Raw genomic sequence first — 19,543 nt, forward strand, 5'->3', positions numbered from 1 at the left:
TATCTTTTCCGACCACAACGCTATGAGATTAGATATCAATCACAGGAAAAAAGCTGTAAAGAATACAAATACATGGAGGCTAAACAATACGCTACTAAATAACCAAGATATCACTGAAGAAATCAAAGAGGAAATCAAAAAATACCTAGAAACAAATGACAATGAAAACACGACGGCCCAAAACCTATGGGATGCAGCAAAAAGCAGTTCTAAGAGGGAGGTTTATAGCAATACAATCCTACCTCAAGAAACAAGAAAAATCTCAAATAAACCTAACCTTATACCGAAAGCAATTAGAGAAAGAGGAACAAAAAACCCCCCAAAGTTAGCAGAAGGAAAGAAATCATAAAGATCAGATCAGAAATCAATGAAAAAGAAATGAAGGAAACGATAGCAAAGGTCAATAAAACTAAAAGCTGGTTCTTTGAGAAGATAAACAAAATTGATAAACCATTGGCCAGACTCACCAAGAAAAAAAGGGAGAAGACTCAAATCAACAGAATTAGAAATGAAAAAGGAGAAGAAACAACTGACACTGCAGAAATACAAAGGATCATGAGAGATTACTACAAGCAACTCTATGCCAATAAAATGGACAACCTGAAAGAAATGGACAAATTCTTAGAAAAGCACAACCTTCCGAGACTGAACCAGGAAGAAACAGAAAATACAAACAGACCAATCACAAGCACTGAAACTGAAACTGTGATTAAAAATCTTCCAAAAAAAAAAAAAAAAAAAAATCTTCCAACAAACAAAAGCCCAGGACCAGATGGCTTCACAGGTGAATTCTATCAAACATTTAGAGAAGAGCTAATACCTATCCTTCTCAAACCCTTAGCAGAGGGAGGAACACTCCCAAACACATTCTACGAGGCCACCATCACCCTGATACCAAAACCAGACAAAGATGTTACAAAAAAAGAAAACTATGGGCCAATATCACCGATGAACATAGATGCAAAAATCCTCAACAAAATAGTAGCAAACAGGGCTTTCCTGGTGGCGCAGTGGTTGAGAGTCCGCCTGCCGATGCAGGGGACACGGGTTCGTGCCCTGGTCTGGGAAGATCCCACATGCCATGGAGCGGCTGGGCCCATGAGCCATGGTCGCTGAGCCTGCGCGTCCGGAGCCTGTGCTCTGCAACGGGAGAGGCCACAACAGTGAGAGGCCCGCATACCACAAAAAAAAAAAAAAAAAAAAAAAGTAGCAAACAGAATACAGCAGCACATTAAAAGGATCATACACCATAAGCAAGTGGGGTTTATGCCAGGAATGCAAGGATTCTTCAATATACGCAAGTCAATCAATGTGATACACCATATTAACAAATTTAAGGATAAAAACCATATGATCATCTCAATAGATGCAGAGAAAGCTTTGGACAAAATTCAACACCTATTTATGATAAAAACCTCCCAGAAAGTAGGCAGAGAGGGAACTTACCTCAACATAATAAAGGTCATATATGACAAACCCACAGCCAACATCGTCCTCAATGGTGAAAAACTGAAACCATTTCCACTAAGATCAGGAATAAGACAAGATTGCCCACTCTCACCATTATTATTCAACATAATTTTGGAAGTTTTAACCACAGCAATCAGAGAAGAAAAAGAAACAAAAGGAATCCAAATCGGTAAAGAAGTAAAACTGTCACTGTTTGCAGATGATGTGACACTATACCTAGAGAATCCTAAAGATGCCACCAGAAAACGACTAGAGCTAATCAATGAATTTGAAGAGTAGCATGATACAAAATTAATGCACAGAAATCTCTTGCATTCCTACACACTAATGATGAAAAATCTGAAAGAGAAATTAAGGAAACACTCCCATTTACCGCTGCAACAAAAAGAATAAAATACCTAGGAATAAACCTACCTAAGGAGACAGAAGACTTCTATGCAGAAAACTATAAGACACTGATGAAAGAAATTAAAGATGATACCAACAGATGGAGACATATACCATGTTCTTGGATTGCAAGAATCAACATTGTGAAAATGACTATAGTACCTAAAGCAATCTACAGATTCAATGCAATCTCTATCAAACTACCAATGGCATTTTTCACAGAACTAGAACAAAAAATTTCACAATTTTTATGGAAAAACGAAAGACCCCAAATAGCCAAAGCAATCTTGAGAAAGAAAAACGGAGCTGGAGGATCAGGCTCCCTGACTTCAGACTACACTACAAAGCTACAGTAATCGAGAGGGTATGGTACTGGCACAAAAACAGAAGTATAGATCAATGGAACAGGATAGAAAGCCCAGAGATAAACCCACGCACATATGGTCACCTTATCTTTGATAAAGGAGGCAAGAATATACAATGGAGAAAAGACAGCCTCTTCAATAAGTGGTACTGGGCAAACTGGACAGTTACATGTAAAAGAATGAGATTAGAACACTCCCTAATACCATACACAAAAATAAACTCAAAATGGATTAAAGACCTAAATGTAAGGCCAGACACTATAAAACTCTTAGGGTAAAACACAGGCAGAACACTCTATGACATAAATCACAGCAAGATCCTTTTTGACCTACCTCCTAAAGAAATGGAAATATAAACAAAAATAAACAAATGGGACCTAATGAAACTTAAAAGCTTTTGCACAGAAAAGGAAACCATGAAAAAGACGAAAAGACAACCCTCAGAATGGGAGAAAATATTTGCAAATGAAGCAACTGACAAAGGATTAATCTCCAAAATATACAAGCAGCTCATGCAGCTCAATATCAAAAAAACAAACAACCCAATCCAAAAATGGGCAGAAGACCTAAATAGACATTTTTCCAAAGAAGATATACAGATTACCAACAAACACATGAAAAAATGCTCAACATCACTAATCATTAGAGAAATGCAAATCAAAACTAAAATGAGGTATCACCTCACACTGGCCAGAATGGCCATCATCAAAAAATCTACAAACAATAAATGCTGGAGAGGGTGTGAAGAAAAGGGAACCCTCTTGCACTGCTGGTGGGAATATGAATTGATACAGCCACTATGGAGAACAGTATGGAGGTTCCTTAAAAAACTAAAAATAGAACTACCATATGACCCAGCAATCCCACTACTGGGCGTATACCCTGAGAAAACCATAATTCCAAAAGAGTCATGTACCACAATGTTCATTGCAGCTCTATTTACAATAGCCAGGACATGGAAGCAACCTAAGCGTCCACCAACAGATGAATGGATAAAGAAGATGTGGCAAATATATACAATGGAATATTACTCAGCCATAAAAAGAAACGAAATTGAGTTATTTGTAGTGAGGTGGATGGACCTGGAGACTGTCATACAGAGTGAAGTAAGTCAGAAAAAGAAATGCCGTAATTCTAACACATGTAAATGGAATCTAAAAAAAAAAAAAAAGGTTCTGGAGAACCTAGGGGCAGGTCAGCAATAAAGACGTAGATGTAGAGAATGGACTTGAGGACATGGGGAGGGGGAAGGGTAAACTGGGACAAAGTGAGAGAGTGACATGAACAAATATACATTACCAAATGTAAAATAAATAGCTAGTAGGAAGCAGCTGCATAGCACAGGGAGACCCACTTATGCTTTGTGACCACCTAGAGGGGTGGGATAAGGAGGGTGGGAGGGAGACGCAAGAGGGAGGGGATATGGGGTTATACGTATACATATAGCTGATTCACTTTGTTATACAGCAGCAACTAACACAACAGTGTAAGGCAATTATACTCCAATAAAGATGTTAAAAAAAAAAAACCCACACACATTGATTCTCTCATGGTTCCAGGGGTCAGGAGTGTGACTTGGGCCTCACGGGGCTAAATCCAGGCGTGGGCAGGGCTGGTCCTTCCAGAGGCTCCAGGGGAGCATCGGTTCCGCCTTTTCCAGCTTCTAGAGGCACCGCATCCCTGGCTCATGGCCCCTCCTGCATCCTCACAGCCAGCAGCGCAGCATCTCCCATCTCTCTCTGCCCCTGACCCTCTCACCTCCCTCTTATAAGGACACTGGGATGACGCTGGGCCCACCGGGAATCTAGGGTCATCCTCATCTCACGGGCCTTAACTTAATTGCACCCGCAAAGTCCCCTCTGCCCCGTGAGGTGACATGTCCACAGGCCCCAGGACCAGAACGGGGACGTCCTTGGGGCCATCACTCTATCACAGCTTGCTTCTGCCTTTTTCACTCTTCCATGCTTTTGTCTGAATAAAAAACCCATTTCTTCCTGCACATTTAATCCTTGCTGGCTACTAGACATAACATTCTGTGTGGTCTGCTTGACCACCCTTGAGGCAGGAGCCTCCTTTATAAAACCAACCAACCAACCAAACACTGAAGCTCAGGCTAAAGAAAACTGGGTGAGGTCCCCCGGCGACTGCTGAGCGGAGGTGGCTGGGAGTCCGGTGGGTTCAGGGTGTCATCACTGGACACAGGAGTAAGTTGAAGCCAGGCACGGGGAAGGGAGGGCAGTAGGAGGGTCAGGCTGACAGCAAGGAGGTGGCATTTGTCAGAACAGAGAACAGAGGGCATTCCAGGCCAGGGGAAGGAAGCAGAAGTGCGACCCCAGAGGCAGGAGGGAGACAAATCAACAGTGCAAAGAAAGCTGCCCCAGGCCGGCTGTAGAGGAGCAAGGATGAAGGCGGGGAGCCGGTGAATGGAATCAGCCAGAAGAACTCAAATCCTGCCAAAGCCCCCCAGGGCTGAGCTGCGAGAGAAGCAGCAAATGGATGAAAATCCCACCAGGCAGAGAAGCACAAACAATCTAGAGGTTTAAAAACAGATGATGAGGGCTTGCCTGGTGGCGCGGTGGTTGAGAGTCTGCCTGCCGATGCAGGGGACACAGGTTCGTGCCCCGGTCCGGGAAGATCCCACATGCCGCAGAGCGGCTGGGCCCGTGAGCCATGGCCGCTGAGCCTGCGCGTCCCCGCAATGCCACTCCTGGTTATCCACCCGAGAGGACTGAAAACAGCCATCCACACAAAAACCTTCAGACAAACGTTCACTGCAGCCCGAGTCACAGGAACGGAGAAGTGGAAACACCTCAATGCCCATCGACAGATGAATGCATCAAAACAACGTGGCAGATGCGTACAAAGGAATACTATTCTGCTGTAAAATATGAACGTGGACGGACCCTGAGAACACGATGCTCAGTGACAGCAGCCAGACACAGAAGGACACACAGGGTGTGATTCCATTGATGGGAAACGTCCGGAACAGGCAGATCCACAGTCAGAGTGGGTTCCTGGTTGTCAGGGGCTGGGGAGGGGGACAGGGGAGTGTTTAATGGGGACAGTTTCAAATACACAAGATGAAAAGGTGCAGGACAGATGCGGGGGCGGGAGGGGGGCAGTGGTCGCACAACAGCGTGATTGTACTTAATGCTGCTGAGCTCTGTACACTAAAAACGGTTAAAGTGGTGAATTTAAAGCGACGTGTAACTGACCACGATGAAAAAACAAAACAAATCAGAGTGGGCGGAAGTGGACGCAGGGAGGTGAGTTAGGGTGCTCACACGCTGCTGAGCAGAGATGGGCGGGGGCGGGGGAAGGGGAGAAGGAAGGGGGATGGTGTCTGGCATGTGATAAACTGATTTATTGATCCCCAGAAACTACCATGACTGGCAGGGCCCTCCCCTGGGGCGGTGGGAAACATGCATGGGATGGTCCCTACACCCGCCCCTGGCACCATCCCGACGTTGATGGCTGAGTAAAGAGGCCACTGAGAAAAAGGCTTCGGAGCAACAAAGGGTCCAATTCACCATCCCAGGTCCCAGAGCAGGGGCAACTCCTGCCCGCTTTCTCCCAGACATCTCCCAGGGGTGCCCAGCTTCACTTTTAAAGGACACACCAAACACCTCCCCACAAAGCAGGCTCTGCTTTGGCCAGATGCTCCTCCGATGTGTGAGCCAGCACCCAGGGCGCTGCTCGGAGGCAGGGACCCAGGCGGGAGGGCAGGGGCAGCAGCGCCCTCAGGAGGCTTCACAGCCTCGGGCCGTCTGTGCCAAAACTCTCCCCCGGGGTTTCGGGGACGTCCCTGGGGGTCCAGGGGGTGGGACTCCACGCTCCCAACGCAGGGGACCCCAGTTCGATCCCTGGTCGGGGAGCTAGATCCCGCATGCCGCAACTAAGAAGTCCGCACGCAGCAACTAAAGATACACATGCCACAACTAAGACCCAGTGCAGCCAAAATGAATAAATAAATAAATACATATATTTTTTAAAAAACTCGACCCTGGGTTTCAAAACTCCCCCTCCTTTGATCAGAACATGGCACCTATGCAAAGCTGGGCCAGAACACTCAGGAAGGGCTGGCTTCCGCTGGGACTTCAGTCACCAGCAGCGGGACCCGTCCAAGTCCGCCCCCCACCAATGCATGGATTTGGGATGGGTGGGACCCATGTGTCTCACAGTAGGATGAAGACGTTTCTCCCCAACACCCAGCAATGTCTGCGGCCACAATATGCAAGACAATGAGTTTTCAACTCCCCGAAGTCACTTCCAGGAGCACAGCCTTCGCTGGGTATGATCGAACAGGAAAAAGCTGACATCACGTTGCAAAGATGCAAGGCAAGGTTCATAGCACAGAGGATGGAGAATCTGGCATCGGTGGCGGGGGGGGGGCAGGTGTTCAAGGTTAACATCTGGGTGATGCCACGTGGGTGTCGGGGGAGAAGGCACTCAGCTGTGGGTTCTTCCCCATATCTGTAACCTCGATCTAATCACGAGAAAAACATTAAACTAACCCACACCGAGGGGCATCTTGCAGAACTCCTGACCCGTCCTCCCCACAGCTGTCCAGGCATGAAAGACAAGGAAAGTTAGAGAAACTGTCATCGCTCAGAGGGGCTAAGAAGACCTGACGACTAAATGTCATGTGGGATCCTGGAGGGGGCCCTGGGGCAGAAAATGACATCAGGGGAAGCTAGTGAAATCCAAACTCAGTATGGGCTTGAGTCAATGGTGATGCACCCATGCTGATTTCCTAGGGTGGCAAAGGCACCCCTGGAAAGCAGGATGCTGGTGGTGGTAGAGGTTGGGTGAGGGGTACACGGGACTCTCTGTACTACCTCTGTGACTTTTCTGGACACCTGAAATTAGTCCAAAATAAAAAAGTTAATTAAAAAGAAACAGGGAGTTTGGGATTACCAGATGAAACTATTATATATAGGATGGGTAAACAACAAGGTCCTACTATAGAGCACAGGGAACTATATTCAATATCTTGTAATAATCTATAATAGAAAAGAATATGAAAAAGAGTATATATGTATAACTGAATCACTTTGCTATACAGCAGAAATTAACACATTGTAAATCAGCTATACTTCAATAAAATTTTTTTTTAAAAAGCAAATCTCGGAATGCAGCCCACTATCCTTCTTAGACACGACATGTGGGGTGCTGGCTGTGGCACCCAGAGCGATGGGCATGGGCATCAGCTTATCCTACACCCCATTTCACAGTGAGAGAAGTGGAGGCCCAGAGGACGGGGAACTTTGACAATTTGGAAATAAAAAATGGAGCTGAGGGACTTCTCTGGTGGCGCAGTGGCTAAGACTCTGCGCTCCCAATGCAGGGGGTCTGGATTCGATCCCTGGCCAGGGAATTAGATTCCACATGCATGCCGCAACTAACAGTTCTCATGCCACAACTAAGGAGCCCACATGCAGCAACTAAGACCCGGCACAACAAGTAAATAATAAAATATTTTTTTTAAAAAAAGAAAGGGCTTCCCTGGTGGCGCAGTGGTTGAGAGTCTGCCTGCCGGTGCAGGGGACGCGGGTTCGTGCCCCGGTCCGGGAGGATCCCACGTGCCGCGGAGCGGCTGGGCCCGTGAGCCGTGGCCGCTGGGCCTGCGCGTCTGGAGCCTGTGCTCCGCGGCGGGAGAGGCCACAACAGTGAGGGGCGGCCCACGTACCGCAAAAAACAAAAAAAAACAAAAAAAAAAGAAAGAAATGGAGCTGAGACTGGAACCTGAGGTTCCAGAACCCTGGTCCCCTGTCCTTCATGGCCCCAAACTGCACACACATGTGAGGTTTGTCAACATAACTGGACATGCTTTGTTTTCTTTACACAGCCCCTGAGAAGCTCCTGGAACCGTCTGATGAGAGAGAGGAAGAGAGACAGAGAAGAAGAGACAGTCAGAGAGAGAGAGAGAGAGAGATAGAAAGAGACAGAGAGAGACAGAGACAAAGACAGAGAGACCGCGACAGAGGGAGAGACAGACAGAAAAAGAGAGAGACAGAGAGAAAGAGAGACAGAAAGACAGAGACAGAAGGAGAGAGACAAAGAGAGACAGACAGAGAGACAGAGACAGAGAGACAGAACAGAGCCAATCTATTTTTTTAAACAATAAAAACCGCCCAGCTCCTCCCCAAAGCCCCACCAGCCCAGCTTCCTCCCATCACCTACTGCTGTCAATCATTCAAGTCAAAAACAACTCTGAAAAAAAAAAAAAAAAAAAAAAAAAGAACAGCTCTGCATTTCATTAAGTAGCAATTTGAAGGGGAAAAAAAATTCCATTTCTGGCTGGTGCCTCAAATATTTACAAGTCAGCCTGGAAGAACTAATCTGTCAGTTTCGCAACCCAAAGAGAGAGGCAGTGCTAAGTTCAGCAGGTGCTGGGCAAGGAGCCCCAGCCCAGGGAAGGGAGCCTCAGCTTTCACGGCAACCTGGCCTTTTCCAAGCTTGCTCTGGGACGCTTTGCGTGGCAAACTGTGGCTCTTGGAACATCTTTCTAAAAAACACCCATCGCCTGACATTACAAGGGTTCATCTGAACATGCATTTGGATGCCCATTACTTCACTGTGTTACTATTTTGTTTTCATTTACTTTACATGCTTTTTTTCTGTTCATTATGTAAAACCCAAGAGCACAGACATTTATGTACAAAGTTTGATGTTTGTACATTTTTAAGTAACGTTATAATAAACATAATTGATGTCTTAAAATGCGACCTATTTTTGAGCTATCAGAGGCCACGGTTCTTTAAATCTAGGAGCCTGTTATTTCTAAGACGCGTGTCCCTCACGTCTCGTGACACTACAGAAAATCAATGATCCATCTCAGTAGGGCACGATGCTACGGGAAATATAATCATTCCATACAGTTGTTCCCAAATCATTAACCCCCGCTCACCCAGAAGGCTATGGGAATCCAAGCTCCTAACTAGGCAGCATCAGAGGCAACGTCTCAGAAGTCAAGTATTATTTGCTCTCCCAATACTAGAGCTTAAATGAAACCATAAAAGCTATGAAACCCCAAGTTCAAGTCCCAGCATTGTCATGAACCTGTGAAACCATCTCACCATCTGTAAATCACACAAGTTGGACTAGAGGGGAGGCCAGACTTTTTCTGGAAGGGGCCAAAGAATCAATGTTTCCTGCTTTGTGAGCCTTAGCGTCTCGTGTGTGGTGGGAAAGCCGCCATGAGCAACACGTGAACGGATGCATGTGGATCTGTGCCAATAAGACTTTGCTTCTGGACACTGAAATGTGAACTCTGTAATTTTCATGCGTCATGACATATCAGGCCTCGTTTGATTTTTTTCAACCATTTAAAAATGGTACAGATGAACCTGTTTGAAGGGCAGGAATAGAGGCGCAGACAGAGAGAACTGACGTGTGGACACAGTGGGGGGCCGGGGGAGGGAGATGAATTGGGAGACTGGGATTGACGTATGTGCACTGCTCTGTGTAAAACGGATAGCTAGTTGGAACCTGCTGTATAGCACAGGAAGCTCAGCTCTGTGCTCTGTGCTGACCTAGATGGGTGGGATGCGGGGTGAGAGGAGGTCCAAGAGGGAGGGGATATATGTATACATATAGCTGATTCACTTCGTTGTACAGCAGAAACTAATAAAACATTGTAAAGCAACTATATCCCAATTAAAAAGAAAAAGAAAAAAGAAAAATGTAAAAACCATTCTGGGAATTCCCTGATGGCCCATTCCCTGGTGGACCAGTGGTTAGAGCTCAGTGCTTTCACTGCCGAGGGCCTGGGTTCAATCCCTGGTCGGGGAACTAAGATCCCGCAAGCCGCAAGGCAGGGCCAAAACAACAAACAAACAAACAGAAAAACCATTCTTAGCTCAGGGGCCTTACAAAAATAGATGGTGGGGCTTCCCTGGTGGCGCAGTGGTTGAGAATCTGCCTGCCAATGCAGGGGACATGGGTTCGAGCCCTGGTCTGGGAAGATCCCACATGCCGCGGAGCAACTAGCCCCGTGAGCCACAATTACTGAGCCTGCGCGTCTAGAGCCTGTGCTCTGCAACAAGAGAGGCCGCGATAGTGAGAGGCCTGCGCACCGCGATGAGGAGTGGCCCCCACTTGCCACAACTAGAGAAAGCCCTCGTACAGAAACGAAGAGCCAACACAGCCATAAATAAATAAATAAATAAAATTTAAAGAAAAAAAGTTTAAAAAAAATAGATGGTGATGGAGGATCTGGCCCATAAGCCACGCTGCCCCCTGGACTGGACAATCTCGGGGCCCTTCCACAACTGACTTTCCAAGATGCTCTGATTCTCAATCCACATTTTCAACCTGCAGATATTTCAGTAGCTCTAAAAATGACCCACCAAGTGGGCATATATCTGGAAAAAACTCTAATTCAAAAAGATACATGGACTCCTATGTTCATAGCAGCACTACTCACAATAGCTGAGACATGGAAACAACCTAAATGTCCACGGACAGATGAATGCATAAAGAAGGTGTGGTACATATATACAGTGGAATACTACTCAGCCATAAAAAAGGACAAAATAATGCCATTTTCAGCAACATTGATACAACTAGAGATTATCATACTAAGTGAAGTAAGTTAGAAAAAGAAACACAAATACCACATGATAGCACTTATATGTGGAATCTAAAATATGGCACAAATGAACCTATCCATGAAACAGAAACAGATTCACAGACACAGAGAACAGACTTGTGGTTGCCAAGGGGGAGCAAGGGAGAGAAAGGGATGGAATGGGAGTTTGGGGTTAGTAGATGCAAACTATTACATTTAGAATGGATAAACAACAAGGTCCTACTGTAGAGCACAGGGAACTATATCCAAACTCCTGGGATAAACCGTAACAGGAAACAAAATTTTTTTAAAAATGTATATATGTGTATAACTGTCACTTTGCTGTACAGCAGAAATTAACACAACATTGTCAATCAACTATACTTCAATAAAATAAAATTTTAAAATATTAAAAAATAGGGACTTCCCTGGTGGCGCAGTGGTTAAGAATCTACCCGCCAATGGAGGGGACTCAGGTTTGAGCCCTGGTCCGGGAAGATCCCACATGCCGAGGAGCAACTAAGCCCGTGTGCTACAACTACTGAAGCCCACGCGCTCTAGGACCCGCGAGCCGTAACTACTGAGCCCATGTGCTACAAGTACTGAAGCCCACACGCTTACAGTCTATGCTCCGCAACAAGAGAAGTCACAGCAATGAGAAGCTCACACACCACAATGAAGAGCAGCCCCCGCTCACCGCCAACTAGAGAAAGCCCGCGTGGAGCAACAAAGACCCAACGCAGCCAAAAAAAAATTTAAAAATACAATTACATCTGAGGCTCAAATCCTGTTTCTGTTTGGACAGCATGGCTTTTTGGAGTGAAGACCATGGAGGAATAATTCATATAAAACTCCGTACACTACAGAGTTAAACCTGTCCCTATGGGCACTCAAAGTTACTAAGCTGTTCTTAGCCCCTTGCCCATAAAAACAAAATAACGGGGAGGGAGGATGAACTGGCAGAGCACAGAGGATTTTTAGGGCAGTGAAACTATTCCGCATGGTACTGTCAAGGTGGATACATGTCCGTATGCATCTGTCTCAACCCGTAGAACATACAAGACCAAGTGGGAACCCTCAGGTCAACTACAGACACTGGGTGATAGTGACATGTCCATGTAGGTTTCTTGATTACAACGAATGTCCCACTGGTGGGGGACGGTGATGATGGGGGAGGCTGTGTCCACATGGGGGGCAGGGGCGTACGGGAAACCTCTGTACCTTCTGCTCAGTTTTGCTGTGCCTAAAACTGCTCTAAAAAAAAAAAAGACTATTAAAGGACTTCCCTGGCAGTCCAGTAGTTAAGACTCCTCACTTCCAGTGCAGGGGGTGCTGGTTCGATCCCTGATCTGGAAACTAAGATCCCACATGCTGTGCGGCACAGCCAAAAAATAAAAACAGAAAACAAAAAGAAATAAGCAAAAAACAGTCTATTAAAAAAAGTATCTTTGGGGACTCCCCTGGTGGCACAGTGATTAAGAATCCGCCTGCCAATGCAGGGGACACGGGTTCAAGCCCTGCTTCGAGAAGATCCCACATGCCGTGGAGCAGCTAAGCCCGTGCGCCACATCTACTGAGCCTGCGCTCTAGAGCCCTCGAGCCACAACTACTGAGCCCACGTGCCACAACTACTGAAGCCCGCGCGCCTAGAGCCCGTGCTCTGCAACAAGAGAAGCCACCACCATGAGAAGCCCACACACCACAACAAAGAGTAGCCCCCGCTCGCCGCAACTAGACAAAGCCCGTGCTCAGCAGCGAAGACCCAATGTGACCAAAGATAAATAAATAAAAATAAAATAAAAAATTTAAAAATTACAAAACAAAGTATCTTTTTACTTTAGTGCAATCATAGAATTGTAAACTCTTATTAGACAGAGTTCAGCCCAATGGTTCCCATCTGCGGGTGACTCCACCCCCTCAGGGGACACTGGGCCATGTCTCAGGCATCTGTGGTTATCAGAACTGGGGGCTCCTGGCATCGAGTGGGTGCGGTCCAGGGAGGCTGCTCCACACCTCACAGTGCCCAGGACAGCCCCCCAGAGAGGATGACCGGACGGACCCCCAGTGTCCACACTGCCCAGGAGGAGAAGCCCTGCCTTAATCAAACCCATCACGTTAATAACAAGAATGCCTCATATTTACAGAAAATTCCCACCACCTCCTCCGGAGGTGCCTCACTGGATCTGCACAGCCTGGAAGTGGCCAAGGAGGGTGTTCCTGCCCCGTCCTACAGATGACAAATAACCAAGAGCTTCCCCGGGGCTGCGAGGTAACCTGTGACCTCCTCCACGCTCCTGTCCCCGTGAACTTGAAAACTCCCGCTTCCTCCCAGGGGCCCAGTCAGGCCCCGAGTTCTCCATTTTCTGTCAGATGGTGCCAATGCTGACTTTTCCAGTGTTGAGAGAGAGGGAACGGGGGGAGAGGGGAAAAGGGCATTTAGAAACTAGGACCACAGGGCCCCACAAAAGCTGACTCTCACCCCACGAGGGTGAACCCTTTCTGGGGGCATGGGGTAGTGTCCCCCCTCCAAAGATACGTGCGCTTCCTAGGCCTGGTAGCTGGGAATGGGACCTGATTTGGAAATGGCATCTTTGTGGGTGTCATCGAGCTAAAGTGAGGTCACACGGAGTAGGGTGGCCCTAAGCCAACAACTGGTGTCCTCAGAAGAGGAAAATGTGGACACGCGTGAGACTTGATAAAGATTCTCTCCTTGACCCGATTCTACTCAGGCTACCTTGAACTTTTCAATGGGACCTCGACGTCTGGGTTCCCATGTTCATCTCTGCGTCGTCCAGTTTTAACAAGGATCCTGCTAAGTTGGTTGATTGAGAACCCCCGCCCCCGCCGAGCCTCCACATCTGATAACTCCCAATACCTGCTCCGGCTCCTCAGCCCCTCCCCCAGGTGATGTCTGGTCCGGCCACCTGCAGCCGGAATCCTCAGAGGTTCCTTTAACCAGAATCTCCCCTTATGTTTCCTCTTGGCCATTTTCCATCCACGGACCCCCACCAGCTCCTTGGCTATGCGTCCCCACTTGTCCGTGCTGTATTCAGAGCGGAGCCTGGTTCTACACTGAGGTTTCTTTTCCCCGTTGCAATCGTTTCAAGGTAAAGTCTGTTTTTACTGTTCTAACTACTGTCCAGCTCTGGGTTTTCTTTGACAGACACACAGGGTGATGGCCACGTGATGACCGAGGCTGAGACCGGAGTGATGCATCTATAAGCCACAGAGCACCAAGAGTTGCTGGAAACTACCACGTTCCAGAAGCTGGAAGAGGCAGGAAGGACCCTGCCCTGGAGCCCCCAGGGGAAGCGTGGCTCGACCCACACTGATTTCAGACTTCTGGCCTCCAGGACTGGGAAAAGGCAGATTTCTGTTGCTTCAGGCCACCTGGTCTGTGGCGCTTTGTTACGGGGGCCCCAGGAAAGTCACACAAGTAGGCAAAGGCAAGGCTGGCAGGGCCGGGGCCTTATTCTGACCCTCCCAGCCACAGCCTGTCTGCTCCAGCACGGGAGCTGCACGGACTTGGCTGGATGCATCTCCTGTTTTTGATTTCTCTTGACTTTTTTGTCCAACAAATTAAGGAGCTTCTTAAGAAGGCAGGGGCAGGGGTCACGGCCTTGACAACCAAGGACAAAAGATATGATCATTGGTAACTGTCACAAAGCAGAGCTGGCGGGCAGGTTTCAAATTAATTTGCACCCCAGATTCACCTGGCCCCTCGCCTGGCACCTCATCACGTTAGCAAAGACCTGCGGAAACTCACATGTACACACCCATGCACACCCACAGTCATGAAAAGCAAACTAATTGACATGCTGCAAAGATGGGTCACCTTCTTGTCTTTTATCATCTCCAAACAGTTAATTTTCAGAAACTCCAAAAAGGGGAGCAACTTCTACAAATCGGTTTCTCCCCCTCGGCACTGCATCCCGGCATCGACAGGGTGGAAGCCGAGGAGGTGCTCCACAGACACGGTGCCCAGGAGGGCCCCGGACAGAGGATGACAAGCCCCAGGGTCCAGCGTGCCCAGAGAGGGGGAGACCCTGTCCCCTGGCAAACTTCTCGGTGAAAAACTTCTCTCTGGCCTCTGCCCCTGACGTCCTATGCACAGGTGTCATCCCCACCTCTCCGCCCCCCAAGAGACTTTTTCCTGTCACCGCGTACCTGGGGAGCTCATGGAACACACAGGCCTGGGCCCCCATCTCCGCCACCCCCAGGGACCCCAACTCAGAGAGCCGGGCCAGGGACAGAAAGGCCCCGGGGCCCTGTCTCTACGCTGCCCCACACACGCACACAAGCGTCCCATTCACGTGGTGCTCCCGGAGCCTGGCACCCGGTCTGAAGCTTAAAATAGGCACACAACCAGCCTTTGTTGGGGAGAGGAAGGAAGGAAGGAAGGTTTCAGACAAAGGAGACGGCACACTGCACCATCCAGGAAAGCTGGGGGGCCTGAGCTGGGCGGGCGGCCAGGAGGAACGGGAGCAGTGGTAACTGGAGGCCAAGTGAAGGTCACTCCGAAGGTGGGATGGGTCCAACTCCCCGGTGCCATCAAGGGCCAAGGGAGCAATCTCAATTTTGTCGAGTGGGTGATGAGCTGGTGAAGGTGGCGGGGAAATGATGAACCAATCTCAGCTTTAGAGAGAAGATTCTGGTCATGGTGGGGGGCTCAACCCATCGGAGCGGGAGAGACCAGAGGCTGATCTGCCAGCTGGGATGATCTGATCGAGAGATGGGGAAACACTTAACTCAAGGGGGTAAGAAACACAGATGGGAGAGAGAAAGGCAGATCCGGGGGGGCTGATGCCCGAATGACCACCCCCAACCTCTGAGCTTCAGTTTAGTGGGCTGTCAAATGTCCAGGAAAAAAGCCATTTACATAGCAGCACGATTCTTTACTGCCAAAATGTGGGAGCAGCTGAGATGTCCACCGACAGGTGAAGGGATAAACACGTGTCCCTCCACACACGGGAACGTCCCTCAGCCACGAAAGGAGAGAAGCCCTGACACTCGCTACCACGTGGATGGACCCTGAGGACACGATGCTCAGTGAGAGAAGCCAGACTCAGAAGGACACACAGTGTGTGATTCCACTGATGGGAAACGTCCAGAACAGGCCGATCCACAGACACAGAGAGTGGCTGCGTGGCTGTCAGCTGGGGAAGGGGGATCAGGGTGATTGCTCACGGGGACAGAGATCTTACTGAGGTGATGGAAGGTTCTAAGACGGGTTTCTAGAGATTGTTGCACAACTCGATAAACGTACGAAAAAACTGAACTGTGTGCTAAAGTGGCTGAGTTTTATGAAATGGCAATTGTACCTCAATTTAAAAAATAAAAGAGTAAGACTTTTCCCCTTTGCAAGGTTCTCAGGGAGAACTGGTACTGTTTCTGTTAGAGTCTCAGAGCTGCCCACAAGCCCCCCTATCCACCAGCTGGCAGGACAAGATGCAACGTCACAGCGTGGACGAGGAGGGGGCGGGATGTGAGTGCCTGGGACAAGTCACCCACCTTTTCAGTGACCCAGTCTGGTCTCTGAGGTCTCCTGGGTGACATACAGAATGAACACTTTTCTCTAGACCCTGAAGAGAGAGAGGGAGACACCATGCCCAAGGGCAGCACAAGAGAGAAGCGGTGAAAAGCAAGGTCCAGAGCTGTTGAAAGGAGCATTGAACATGGCAAACCTTGACATCGTCAAGGACGGGGCCTGCAGGAGACAAACCTTCCCAGAACAAAGACGTGGCTCGGCCCATCTCCCTTGGGCTGTGAAGACACAGCAGCCTGCGGGGAGCAATGGAAGGGGTTGAAGTTTGGGTCAACACCCAGCAATCACGCAACTGTCCTGGGTACCGTCCCCTCTAGAAAGCTCCAGAAAGTTCCAAAGTCATGGAGGCCAGGCCCAACCACGCTTTCCTAAGAAATTACACAGGAGCTTCAAGAACACAAATGCCTGGGACTTCCCTGGCGGTCCAGTGGTTAAGACTGTGCTTCCACTGCAGGGGGCACGGGTTCATTCCCTGGCTGGGGACCTAAGATCCTGCATGCCCCTCGGCACAGCCAAAAGAAAAACAACACAAATGCCATAGGAAATACAATTTTAAAGACGACTATTTGTTTCCAGATGCAAATGAGAAAACCTGTAATAACACTTTGGTGAGAAGAAGGCACTTTTTACACCACAACAGGGTGTACCCAAAAAAATGCTTCCATTCAGTAAGCACGAAGCTGAACTGTCTGTGTGTCAGGGTAATTCATATTCAGTTATCTTTCCCTTCAAACTATAGGGCCCCAGGCTTTAGGAAACATGGAGCAGAAAACAACGGCATCAGTCACAATTATTTGCAGCTGAAGACCAAGAACCACTGAAAGAACTCAAGCTCCTGTAGAAGCCTCCTGCACTAGGTTACAACCAAGGAAACAAATCGCAAATGTAGGCATCTTTCAGCGACTGCAGCCAATCAATTAATCCTATATTCAAGATCAGTATAAGTGTTCAAAAGCCACACAAAAGACCTACCTAGAAAGAAGTCAGCATTTCTAAAATTCTCTAAAAGCAGTGTGATTTTTTTTTTCTTCTCAAAACCAGAACACGAGATGATATAAAAACCAACCCAAATCTGAATGGCCATACTTCCTAAGGATCAAAGGCGAGCTGTGATCTTTAAAGGAGAAAATAACTTAGTTTTGTTTCCGAAAGGTGTCTCCACCAGGGGTGATTCTGCTCCCTGGGGGGAGGGGGAGACATCTGGGGACATCTGTCATTGTCACACTGGCGGGGCAGGAGTCCTGGAATCGAGCGGATGGGGCCAGGGATGCTACTCCACGCCCCCCCAGTGCCCAGGACGGCTCCCCACAGACCCGGCCCCAATGCCAGCAGTGCGATGTTTGCCAGCACTGCCAAGGGGTGGTCCATCGTGAACTCAAGCTGTAAAGCTCATATAATCGTGGCCCAGTGGTCCCCTTCAGGGCACACATCCAAATGGCTCCTGTGGGGTACACTTCATCAAAACCACCCGAGAAACTTTCTCTTAAGTAAATGTGCTTGTTCCTTGATAAAGCTTCAGAATCCAGGCAGATGCAGGTAGATCTGGCTTTTGTTGTTGTTGTTTTCCCCTCATTTTTAATAATATGAAGAAACAGTTTTCTTTTGCAGATTCTTTTTTAAAGCTCCAGAGGGGATTCCTACGTGCACCCCAAGATTGAGGGACTGGTGTCAAGCTTCAAGTGATTTCTTCCCTCCCCTCCCTGACAACCCAGTAATTCTACCCACCCACCTTCCTCCCCCCCAAAAAAACTTAATTTAGAACATTATTATCAACGCGCACGTACCCTCGCCATGTGCCAGGAGCGTGCGAGGTACACGCATCCCCTCATTTGACCCTCGCAGCCATCCTATGAGGTACCTGCTCCTATTTTATTATTTCCCACTTTACAGAGGAGTAAGCTAAATCCCCAGAGGCGACACAGCCAAGCAAGCAGCCCGAGTGGACATGGGAACACAGGCCCACCTTCCAGAGCCCGCTACACTCTCAACCCGTGCAAGACCACAGCACGCGACTGAACAAGTCTGTGAACTTGGCGTTTGCCTCGCTGACACCTAGCAGTGGTGAAGGCTCTTTGCTGCTCATCACGCCTGTCTTCTACCGCCCACCTTCCAGCCCCGAGCAACCCCCGCTCCCCAGGAAAAATAAAAGCGCCACCCACTTCCCTCAATATCATTGTCCCCAAAACTCCCACTTTGATTCCGTGCTCCTGAGCCCCCAAATTCCTGAAAAATTCGGTCACCAACACGAGCCTTTCTGCTTCCCCTCTGCCTCCCAGAAACAAAACTTGCAAAGTGTGTCCGAAGCCCATCTCCTGCAGCTCACTGCCTTGCCAAGGGGTTTCTGCCCCATGCCCCCTTCTACACCAGATGACTAGCCAAAGTGGGGGGGATTCCCCTCCGCAATCCTCATAACTGACTTCTAACCGAGATCTCCCCATTTCCTCCTGAATAATCAACCTCCTGCAAAAAGGGGGGGTTCTCTCAGCTTCTATCCCACCTCCCTCCCCCACCCCTCCTTTCTCATCACTCACAGACTCCTAACTCTCCATTTCTCCTGATAGCCCTCGGAAGCTTTCTGAAAAGAGCCTGACCCCCCCTCTTCCCTCGGCTCCCCACAACTCAGCTCTCTGGCCCTGTGCCAGCTCACCCTGACCCCGAGTTCCTCGATCACCCTCCTCGGCCACCGGGACCCCCAACTCCATCGCAGTCCCCTCCCCAGCTAACCTCGACCCCCAGCTCCAGCCCCTAACTCCACCCCAAACCCCCGGCCCAGCACCCCCTTCAGGAACCCCGACCCCAACCCCTAAGCCGGATCCCCGGCCCCTCCTCACAGTCCCCGACCCCCGATTCCGTCCGCAGCCGTTCCAGGACTCGCCACCCGCGGCCGCCCGGGCCTCCCCTCCGCCCCAGCCGCGCCCTGCCCCCGGCACTCGAGGCGGGGGCGGTAGACCCCGGCCCAAATCGCGGCCGCACGCGCCCTTACCTGCGCTCGCGCCACCACGGCCGCCTCAGCCCCTCACGCAGCGCAGCCGAACCCACCACGGGCCCGCGAGCGCTCGCTCCCCTCCGCGGGGGCGGGGGCGGCTCTCAGGGGGCGGGCATTGGAGCCCAACGCGGCCAATCGCGGGCGCCGGCAGCGGGAGCCAGGGCTCGGGGCGGGGCGCAGGGCAGGCAGCGGGGTAGGCTGCGCCTGGGAGAGGGGGT

The 19,543-nt window shown here is 49.1% G+C and overlaps 1 protein-coding gene across 1 annotated transcript in view; it reads right to left on the reverse strand.

Moving 5' to 3' along the window:
• Positions 1-19,419, reverse strand: part of GNG7 (G protein subunit gamma 7) — a 157,901-nt gene extending 138,482 nt beyond the window's left edge. The window contains exon 1 of the mRNA XM_081233841.1: positions 19,323-19,419. The gene's annotated coding sequence lies outside the window, so the exon portion shown is untranslated. The remainder of the gene's footprint in view (positions 1-19,322) is intronic.
• Positions 19,420-19,543: the final 124 nt, after the last annotated feature.

Source organism: Mesoplodon bidens (genome assembly GCF_964165515.1).
Source record: "Mesoplodon bidens genome assembly, chromosome: 4".
In the NCBI taxonomy this organism is placed as follows: Eukaryota; Metazoa; Chordata; class Mammalia; order Artiodactyla; family Ziphiidae; genus Mesoplodon; species Mesoplodon bidens.